An 11,284-nucleotide genomic window follows, 5' to 3' on the forward strand; every position below is an offset into this window, starting at 1 on the left:
ACAGCCACGGAACTGCAGCTCCTGCTGCAGAGAGAACTCGGGATTTGGACATGGAGCTGCTGGAGAGAGCCCAGAGGATGCTCCAGGATGAGCAGAGGGATGGAGCAGCTCTGCTGGGAGGAAAGGCTGCGAGAGCTGGGATTGTTCAGCCTGGAGAAGACATCAGGGGTGACCTCACTGTGGCCTTGCAGGGCCTGAAGGAGCCAACAGGAAACATGGAGAGAGGTAATTTGCAATGGACTGGAGTGCCAGGACAAAGGGGAATGGCTTCAAACTGAAAGAGGGGAAATTTAGGTTGGATATACGGAAGAAATCCTTCCCTGTGAGGGTGGTGAGGCCCTGGCACAGGGTGCCCAGAGAAGCTGTGGCTGCCCCTGGATCCCTGGAAGTGTCCAAGGCCAGGTTGGATGGAGCTTGGAGCAACCTGGGCTAGTGGAAGGTGTCCCTGCCCATGGCAGGGGGTAGGACTGGATGAACCTTAAGGTCCCTTCCCACCCAAACCATTCCATGATTCTGTGATTCCTTGTCTTGGACACTGACTCAAGTATCCCCTTTTCAGCTGAGCTGATGTCTCCTCTAAGCCCTGAAGCCAAAATTATCTGCTTGGGAAATCTCTGGGTCTTTACGGAGCCCAAAGTTCCCTCTTCCAAGATTTCTCTGCAGCCCAGCAGGCTAAAAAATGTAATTATAATACCCTAATTACTTCTTGGACTTGGAGATCCAGAAGCACCCTCAGGATGAGGACAGCCCATCATGTCCCAGTGCTCCTAGGGAAGGACACAAACCTCTGAGCTACATCCACAGCCCCCTGTGCCAAGGGAAGGGGGACACTTGCCCAGGTGCTGCCTGGGGACCATCCTGGGGCCACCCACCCCAAACACAACCCCTGCCCTCCATGCCATGCGTTCCAGGAAGACACTTCACCCTCCAGGATGTGAATTTGGGCTCTGAGATCCATCACATGAGGCCGGAGCTGCTGGAAGGAGCAGCACACGGCACTGGACCAAATCCATCCTGCCTGCCTGTGGGCTGGGAGGAGCAGCTCCATATTTGCTGGGCTAAACTGGGCTTGCTGGTTTGGCCAATTGCATGGCAACAAGGAGCTTTGGGCCTCTGAAATTCCTTGGCTGAGTAAAGCCTGGAAAAAACCAGACCCCAGAGACTGCAGAACGTGTGGCCCTGTGAGTAAATCCAGTGTTTCCAGCTGCTGTTGCTGGTGAGGGAGGGAAGACAACCCCCTGCCACCTTTAATTTTGCCTTTATTGACCATAAACTGCAGGGCATGGATTTGGTAGCACTTGCAGAACCGAGGGAGAGGAGTTGGGGAACTCATGAACAGCTTGTGGGGTTTTGCTTCCACAAATTTGATCGTCCTCCAAAACATGCATTTCCCATTCAGAGGAGCTAATTAAATCTAGGCTTGCCTAATAAAGCCGAGCCTGCAAAGGCTGGGTGCATTCTCTGCCAGCTCTGAAGAGGTTCTTCCTGAGCCCCTGCAAGATTTGGAGCGTGTGAGAGCACGCTGGATTTGCATGGACTTTGACCAAGGGACCGTATCTGGAGCTACAAATTGGACTAGGAGATAAGAACTCTCCTGAAATCTATATGCAATTAAAAGCCCAATCTTCCTCCCTATAGTGACAAGGTTATTGCTTTTATGGAGCTGAACAGAGATGAATGAGTCTATGGATTAATGGCACTAAGATTTATGACACTGAGCTTGCCCCAAATATTATGGGAGAATAGCTCTCTGGGTGAGATATTCCAGCTGAATAAATTTGATAGGATTTTTATTTTCCTTTATTATATTTTTTTTCAGCTTTGGGAGAGAGCTATGCTGCATTCAGAGCTTGTTAGTGCTGTGGGTTGAATATTTACCGATATTCCCTTGTGTATCCATGATTTATAAAAGTATTACCAGTCACAGGAGCCCATGAAGAAAAAGTCATTGGGAAAAACAAAGCCCACAAACCCACTGATTTGTGTGATTTCTCCTTCAGTTAATTGGCCAGTTCTTTATCTTGCTGGCTCTGGGCTTGTTTTACTTTTCCCAGAGACTTCAGAGAGGATAAAGCCAAAGGAGAAATGGGGTGTTAGCAGTCGGTGAAGACCATGGAAAACCCTCTGTGCTGTGCTGAGCTAAACTAAACAGCTAAAAAATGAAGAGGAGGCAAATAAAAACCCATGGGAATTGAAGGAGAGCGGTTTGGAAGGGATGGAATTACACAGCCAGGGCAGGGCAGAGGGGTGAGGACTGAGGGAAAACCATGCCCAGGGAAAACCAGGGCTGTTGGACAGGCCCTGCTCCTCCAAATCCCACCAGCATGCAAAGACTGCATCATCCATCACTTAAAAAAACTTTGGGAGTTGTTTCAAGCCAGGTTGGACAGGGCTTGGAGCAACCTGGTCTAGAGGAAGATGTCCCTGGGGGTGGAAAAAGATGGGCTTTAAGGTCTCTTCCAACCCAAACCATCCTGGGATTTTCTGACTTTGAGGCAAAGCCTCTGGGTGTTGAGCATCAAGGACAGGGGCGAGTTTTCCAGCCCATGGACTGAGCCTGAGCCACCACCCTGCAGCACCTGCAAGCCCCAGGACGGCAGGGCACGGTCACAGCATGGATTTGCTCCCAAGTTCCCATGGAAAGCGCTGGCTCAAGATGTCCAATGTGGAGCAAAACCTCTTTATTCCACATCTCAGCTCCCTCACTGCTCAGGGTATGAGTGCCACCCTCCTCTGGGCACAAGGCTCTCAGCTGTTTCTGGACTTTCCCAAACTTAGGGGAAGTTTTCCCCCACTTTTCCACCACCACCTGGACTTGGGGTTTGAAGCTCACCAAAAGCACCTCAGGCAGGAAAACTGCTGGGAAAACCAACAGAAAAGTGATTCTTGCACTTGTTGGCAGCTGAATGAGCAGGCACCTGCCTTGGCACCAGGTTTGCCACGTCGCCGAGGCAGAGCAGCTCCAGCTTTCTGCCCTTTTCCTGCCTGTTTGCTCTCTGGGGCAGGAATTTGTTTTCCCGTTAGTTTTGGATGGTGACAGCACCACTGCCCAGCCTGGATTTCCTGTCACCCCCTCCCAAGAACAAATTCTCACCGCCACCTGTAAGTTCTTACAGGTAAAAAGGGTTTTTCTGCTTATTTGTGAACAGTTGTGTGGAAAGCATTTTTTTTTTCTTTCCAGAGGAATTAAGTTCATTGCCCTTGTCCTGTTCAGTCCCACTTGGGTGTGTCCTGCTTCCTAATATTCCTAATAGAAATATGAAGTAATATAATAATTATTCCTATATTATTCCTAATATAATATAATATAATATAATATAATATTATATAATATTATATTATATTATATTATATTATATTATATTATATTAATAATTCCTAATATAAAACCCACCTGGAAATGGGGGAAATAGGGAGGGGTAAGAGCCTGAACCAGAAGTGGAGCGGGTTGGAAAAGAGAAGAGGAATTGAGTGCCGGTCTTCCTGCTATGTCTTCCCAAATTCCATACTTTGAGGAGACCAAGATCATAACTGCACTGCTAGAAATGTCCAAAATACAGAGAGAATTAGGAAAATGAACTTAATTTACACAGATGAGCTCTAGAAGGGGTCAAGCTGGTCACATCCACAGTGCACAGAGTCATCCTTGGGGTTGGATTTCCCACCAGAAGGAAAGGAGGGAGGACACGGCAGCTGTGGCTGGGTTCTCTGTCCAAGTGAATTCAGGCCAGGTCCCTCCTGCAGCAGAAAATGAGGCGTTTCCCATCCCCTTCTGGAGCTTTGGCAGAGAGGAGAGTGAGGGAAGAGGAGAACAAGGAGAGTGAGGGAAGAGGAGAACGAGGAAAATGAGCAGAGGGAAAGCTGCTGTAGAGTCAAGAAGCCACACACGAGTGTGTCCAGTGTGGAGAGCTGCCCTCGGCCTGTGGGATGCCACATCCCATGGCAAGGGGGTCGTGCCTATGCCCTAAGGATGTCCAGGGAGAGCTGCTGAGGCTGCAGAGCTCCTGGCACCTCCACCCCCTGCTATTACTCACGTGTGCCATGAAAGGAGAGGAGAAACCACACCTGGGAAATGTCCTTTATCCTCCTCGGGGGCTGGCCAGGCAGGTCCCAAACCTTGGGAGAACGCCAGCATTGGGGTCTTCCCAAAAGGAGAGCCCAGGAGCGGCTGCTGCTCGTTCCTGGTCCTGTGGCACCATCCAGTGGCTGCTGGCAGAGCGCTGTCACCTCCCTGTCCCCACCGTGTGTCCCCTCCCCGGCATCAGGGAAGGGCTCCAGGTCACTGCTGCCACCTGCAACCGGGAGAGGAGCACAGAGAGAGGAGAAGGGGACAGAACCCCCACGTTTGCACCCTGAGCTGCCTTCTGCAAATCAACAGGGATTTCTTCTTCCTGATTTCCTACAAAAATTCGAGCCAAGAGGGCCAAACACCATCGTTGCAACAGGACACCACACAGGAGACCCTTCCTCTACTTCCATGGCTTGAAAATTGTCCCCAAGTCCTCCTTTTTATTTTGGATTTGCCAGACAAACGCCTGGAATTTCGTTTTTATTGCAGTATGGAAAAATAAATCTTCCCAGGGTTTGTGCCAGGCCCTTCCTTGGGTAAAATCTTTGTAAATTTCTTTTTTTTTTCTGTGAAAGAAGCAATTTGATTCTGACACTGCCGCCGCTGTAATTACCCCAGTTCTCCCCATAAACTGAGGCTATTTTAAACCCTGTTTTAGTAATTCCATTATTTCGCCATTGCATCACTCCAATTATCTCTAGATTTGTTCCAGAGGGCTTTTCCCAAGCTGATTCTCTGGCAGTTACTGTTTTGCTCCCAACTGCATGAATACTGATTCCCGCCCCCCCCCCCCCAAAAAAAAAAAGGGTGAATGGACAAACATTAGGGAAAGGACAGATGCGTGCAACTGGAGGAAGGGCCACGTCTGCTGCTGTAGGTTTGAAGTCCCTGTGCCCAAACTCTTCCCTGGGGCCCTGGTGCTGGGCAGGAGGTGGGAAGAAGGTAGCACATGACTTTCCTTTTATTATTTTAATGTAGATGATGTCCAAAATCCCCCTGTGGGTTTGCACGGGACACTCGGAGTTTCTCGGCTGGCTTTGGGCCAGTGGGGAGAGGTCCCCTCACCAGCTGATCTCTGTGCCCCGGCATCCAGGGCTTTTTCCTGTGTGGATGCGGCTGTGATCCAGTCCCACATTCCCCACAGACACGGACAGGCCCATGACATCCACTGACCCCACCCTCCTGGCTGCTGGAATCTCCAACAATTCCCACTTCAGCCTCGGCTCTGTTCGGTATTGCTTTGCTTGAGCTTAAAACCTCCCCTTGAGCTTAGAACCTCCCCTTGAGTTTAGAACCTTCCCTTGAGTTTAGAACCTCCCCTTGAGTTTAAAACCTCCCCTTGAGTTTAGGACCTCCCCTTGAGCTTAAAACCTCTTCCTGATCTTAAAACCTCCCCTTGAGTTTAGAACCTCCCCTTGATCTTAGAACTTCCCCTTGAGCTTAAAACCTCTTCCGGAGGTTAAAACCTCCCCTCGAGTTTAGGACCTCCCCTTGAGTTTAAAACCTTCCCTTGAGCTTAGAACTTCTCCTTCAGTTTAGAACCTCCCCTTGAGTTTAGAACCTCCCCTTGAGTTTAGGACCTCCCCTTGAGTTTAAAACCTCTTCCTGAGTTTAAAACCTTTCCTTGAGTTTAGAACCTCCCCTTGAGTTTAGAACCTCCTCTTGAGCTTAGAACTTCCCCTTGAGTTTAAAACCTCTTCCTGAGTTTAAAACCTCCCCTTGAGCTTAAAACCTGTTCCTGAGTTTAAAACCTCCCCTTGAGTTTAGAACCTCCCCTTGAGTTTAGAACCTCCCCTTGAGCTTAGAACCTCTTCCTGAGTTTAGAACCTCCCCTTGAGCTTAGAACTTCCCCTTGAGCTTAGAACTTCCCCTTGAGCTTAGAACTTCCCCTTGAGCTTGGAACTTCCCCTTGAGTTTAGAACCTCCCCTTGAGTTTAAAACCTCTTCCTGAGCTTAAAACCTCCCCTTGAGCTTGAATCCTACTCCTCTTGCTCCTGGGGCAAATGACTCACTCCTCTTCCTCAGCTGCTCCTGAGCTCCTCTTCTTCTCTGCTGCCACCTCGTCCTCACCCTAAGTTGTTCCTTATGCACATTTCTGCCCAGTTTCTCCAGGTTTTTACTGTATACCTTTATTACTTTTGTTTCCAAAGCCCAAGAGAACCCCTTGCTGAGGTTCTGGGAAGGGAATAAGGAGCTAAACCACAGCGGGAAGTTCCAGGTTTGTCCCCAGTCCCAGACAGTGGGTACAAGTCCTCGGGTCAGACTCGGCTGAGTCGTTTGAGTCATCCCACATAGGCAGGGAGTCCCCAGGAAAGTTCTTTTCGGACTTCTGGGGTGTCACATCACCCACCACTCCACAGCTTCCAAAGGTGTTTGGGCAGCACTTGGAATACTCAGGGCCCAGGAACAGCCTGGGCACCAAAAGGATCTGGTGGGACTCACTCACTTCCACTGTGGGATAAGTCCTGGGTGGGGGTTTCTGGCTTTGGAGATCCAGGGGATGCTCCAAGGAGTGCCAGGAAGGCTGTGGGTGGAGCAGGCTCTGCTTCAAGGAGCAGCTTTAGGGATCAGCAAGGATCACCTGGTGTCCCCACAGGCTGTGACCCTCCCAGGGACTGGGGGGGATTTGGGATTTGAGCTGGGAGACAGTAAGGAAATCCCCATGTTCTGCTAGGCCTGTGGGCCCACCCAACATGGGGTTATGTAGGAAAAGGGGGGGAAAGGGATTTGCAAGCACTGCCAGAGCTGTATTTCACCCTGCAGGGGTTCTGGGAGGCTTTTTCTGAATACTGCACATCAGCCCACCTAGGGTCAATATGCAGAGAGAAACTGCGGAGACTCACACCACCCCACGTGCATTTTTGGGGCATTTCTGGGGCATTGTCCCCCGGGTCAGGGAACAGCATCCCACGGCCATGGATACAGATGTCCAGGTCCATGTGTTCAGAGGACACCATGTCCCCTCACCTGGGATGAGGGAGAGCTGTGGAGGCAAAGCTCTGCTGGTCCTCCTGCACTGACTTCCCCCATCCCTGCTGGACCAGCTCATCCCTTGGGTGGAGCAGAGCAGGGAATTTGTCATCCTTGGGCTGCTGCTGATGCCTCACCAGAGCCTGGAGTCTCTTGCGGGTCCGAGTGGAGATTCCCTTCACAACCTGGGCATTGTGGTTCCCCAGGACAGGGCACAAGCCCTTAGCAGCAGCACCCATCTCTCAGAGCATCCTTCGTGCTCTAAGCCCTGTCCAAACCCCAGGGACGATCCCTTGCACCCAGCATTTCCCAGCTACACATATCCCAAGGTACAGCCCACGTTTGCTCTGGGGAATGACTGCTGAAGAGTCAGTCGGCTCTTTTGGGAACTTTCAGGCTATGGGGTATGTGCAGCGTTTTCTCTCGGGACGTATTTACAGCTCGAGGGGGTTTTGTGACCAGGAATGTCCTGGAGATTTAAAATATGAGAAGTGAAGGGAGCTGTGGGTCTGGCTTTGGGCACCACTGCTGCCTCCCACACCACCCCAGCATTCTCAAATAACGTGCCAGGGAAAGGGGGATGTGCCACGCGGTGAAACAAACCCAGGAGTGCCCTTTAAAAACGTCTCCAGGAAACACTCGCGGATAAAGGCACTGCTTTTCCTCTGTGCTCCTGGCACCCGAAGCAGAAATGCTGCCCTGCTCTGCGGCACGGGTGGATGGAGCATCCTGGCCGCCTGGAGCATCCCGACTTCTCGGAGCATCCCGACTGCCCGGAGCATCCCGGCCGCCCGTGTCCCTGCAGCAGCCCTGCGCGGTGCTAGGTGGTGGTGTTGCACTGCCGCCAGCTCGGCAATGCTCGCAGGAAGCGCTGGTTAATGTGCTTGGCATCAAAGGGGCTCGGACGCTGAATGTCCCCTTGAAATCCCCGCGCCAGGGGCTGCTGTGCCTTCACACACCCTCTTCCCCTCAGGGAGAGGGAGCTTTGGGTGATTTAGCACAGGGGAGAGGTAGATTTGCTGGTGAGACCCTAAAAAGCAGCCTCAGAGGTGGGAGCAGGGAAATTTATTCCCGGTGTAGCCCTGTGCTTCTGCCTCCACTATCCCATCTGCCTCTCAGAGGGGCATTTTTCCAGATGGGTGCGTTTTTGCTGCTGTTTGGGTTGCTTCCCCCATCCAAAAAAATCAGTTTGGAGCGGTTATTGTGTCCCTGGAGCCCCTCAGGGTTGGTGGCACTGGAAGGACAGACTTACCCCATTGACGCCCAGGCTCTCCAGCTTTTCCTCCAGCACATCCTCCAGGATGGGGTGGAACTGCTCCAGGAGGTTTGGGTTTCTCCACAGGGCTTTCAGCAGCTTCCCTGTGGGGTGGCCTCCTCCCTGTCCGAGGTGGGTGCTGGTACCAGTGCAGTGAGGCCTGGGGGGACCCTTCTCCCCCTGATGGGTGTCAGCAGTCCCAGAGCCAGGCTCTCACAGCCTACATCCCTCTACCAAGGAGCGACTCCCTCCCCTAATTCGATTAATTCCCGCTCACAGCTTTCCCAAAATCCCAGCAGCCACCTGGGGCAGCTTTCCCAGGGAAGTGCTGGTCATGGAGCTGCCCAGCCAAGGGGAGCAGGGAATTCACCCCCCCGTGCCCCCAGAACCCCCCATCCTCACCCTCCCAACTCCCCGAGCCCAAGGCCGGCTCCATCCTGGTGCTCTCGGGATGGTCCCAGCTCCGGCACCACCTGATGGATCTTCACCAGCACCACTTTGGTCACCTCGTGGGTCCCTGCAGGGAAAGAAGGTTAAAAAGGAACCATGGCCCCAGCATGGAAGCAAGTCCTGGTCAACACCTGCTTTTCCTACATGGAAAGCACGGGCATAACTGTCCCTTTGGGGATGGCAGCAGTCCTTGGAGAACAACCTCAAGGGCACTGGTTGGAGGATGTCAAAAGGGTCACAATGCCCCCCTTGGGTATTTGCCAACAGCCAGCCCTGGTTTAGGATGGGTTTTATTTTCTGCCCTCATTAGGGAGCAGAAATCCCACATTTCCTTCCCCTGGACTGCAATGAAGGATCCACAGCATGGCCAAGGTCCTTGTTTTTATGCAAATAACCATTAGCATCATTTGAAGGAGGCAAGGTCACCCCTTTGCTGGGAAACTGGATGGAAATCTCATGGAAATCTCATTCCTTTGGGATCGGGATGAGATGCCAAGGGACAAGCTTGGCTTGTGAGCCGTGCTGACAGTGGAAGGACTGGAAGTGTCCAGTTCATGGCTCGTGTGAGGGGAAGCACAGCCAGCTCCCTGAGGGGACTCCATGGCTGCTAGAGAGGGAGACAGAGAAGAGATTGTGCTCTGAAGGGCTGGAAGTTATGAAATATGTATCTACACCCAAATTGATACACTTCAGAATGCCATCGTTACCTTCAGCTTTGCTTGCTGCGAGCAGCTGGATCTGTAAGGAAACAGGCTGGGCATCAAAGACCATTTTCAGGGTAATTTTTGGCAATTTTTCCTCTCTCTGCAGAATACCATTATGAAATGCATTCAAGACCAGAGCAGAGAAGAGCAAAGTGAGCACAGAGATTCCCCAAGAGCTGCGTCCCTTCTGCTGCCCACACCTGCGAGGGGCCAGCTCAGGGCCCGTCCTTCCCACAGCACAACCACCAGGCCATCCATCAGATGCCATCCTGCCACAGCCCACGTGTCACTCGGATCTGATGACGAGGGAAAGACGCTCTCAACTGGAATTTAGTGTTGCTCTGATGGATGACACCCCGGTGGGTGACTCGACGGTATTCATGTGGTGCTTTGTGTTTAATGAGTGCCAAATGGAGTAAAACATCACGGAATGGGCTTGAAATGGGGCTTGAAATTAGGCTTAGTCTAAGCTCAGCAAATATTTTAAGGCTGCTTAGAGTTAAACATCTGCTTAAATGCTCTTAATGAACCAAGGACTCTTTTTTTTAAATTATCATTTCACTTGTCTTTTTTTCCTGGATGTTCATAGGCTTGGGCTGCTGCCCAGGATGGGAGCTGAGGGCAGACATCTCCCAGTGGACATGATCCATAATTTCCTGATGGTCCTGGAATGGGGTGGCACGGAATGTCTTGTTCTCTTTCTCCACCTGAAGGAGTCAAAAAAGGAATGAGAAGATGGGAACATGGTAAAAATGGGTTTGCAGCCACCTCTTCCCCTCACCAGCCGGGGAAGCTCTCTGGATTTTTATTCGTCATTGGGATGTCCTCCAAAGGGCCGAAGATGTGCCACCAGATAAAAGTCTGCTGGCGGCAATCTTGAATCTTCTCAGTGATCGTGATAGAACACAACTTTGGTAATTTCTGGTGTCATTTCCCTTGGTAATCTAATCATGGGATCCCAGACTGGTTTGGGTTGGAGGGGACCTTAAAGCCCATCCCGTTCCACCCCCTGCCATGGGCAGGGACACCTTCCACTAGCCCAGGGTGCTCCAAGCCCTGTCCAATGTTCTTGTGGCCATGGGCACAGTCTCATCCATGCTCAGAGAGTAGATTTAGATGGGATATCAGGAAGAAATTCCTGCCTGTGAGGGCAGAGAGGCCCTGGCACAGGGTGCCCAGAGCAGCTGTGGCTGTCCCTGGATCCCTGGCAGTGTCCAAGGCCAGGTTGGACAGGGCTTGGAGCACCCTGGGCTAGTGGAAGGTGTCCTGAGCTGAGAGCAGACATCCACAGAGCAGATGCTCCCGGAGCTGCCTGGATGTGGGTCCATCTCTATCCATAGGCATGTCCTGGAGGGCAGAGGAGGGGTGAGGACATGGGCACTGCCCTGCTCACCTGTGCCACCCTCTGCTCCTGCTGGCCTTGGCTCAGCACCCACCACCCTGACTCCTCGCTGTCATTGTCCCCCAGTGTCCCCAGGCTGGACCCCACCACCCTTCTGCCTGCAGCTCCTGCACTTTCTGGTCTGGGAAGAGGAAGGAGCCGTGTGTCCCACAGGGACCTGGCCTCAGGCAGCCATCTCTTCCCACCCCAAAACACTCGTGTGCCCCAGGAGCACAGGAAGGAGGCTGCTCTGGGCTGTCAGGCCGTGACTGTCCCTGGGCAGGTGGAGCAGCTGGCTGGGACACCCCATCCAGCTCCCACAGATGTGACTGGGGCAAAGTCAGGCCTTCCCTTCCCTTCCCTTCCCTTCCCTTCCCTTCCCTTCCCTTCCCTTCCCTTCCCTTCCCTTCCCTTCCCTTCCCTTCCCTTCCCTTCCCTTCCCTTCCCTTCCCTTC

This window comes from Corvus moneduloides, chromosome 10 (genome assembly GCF_009650955.1).
Source record: "Corvus moneduloides isolate bCorMon1 chromosome 10, bCorMon1.pri, whole genome shotgun sequence".
NCBI classification, from domain to species: domain Eukaryota; kingdom Metazoa; phylum Chordata; class Aves; order Passeriformes; family Corvidae; genus Corvus; species Corvus moneduloides.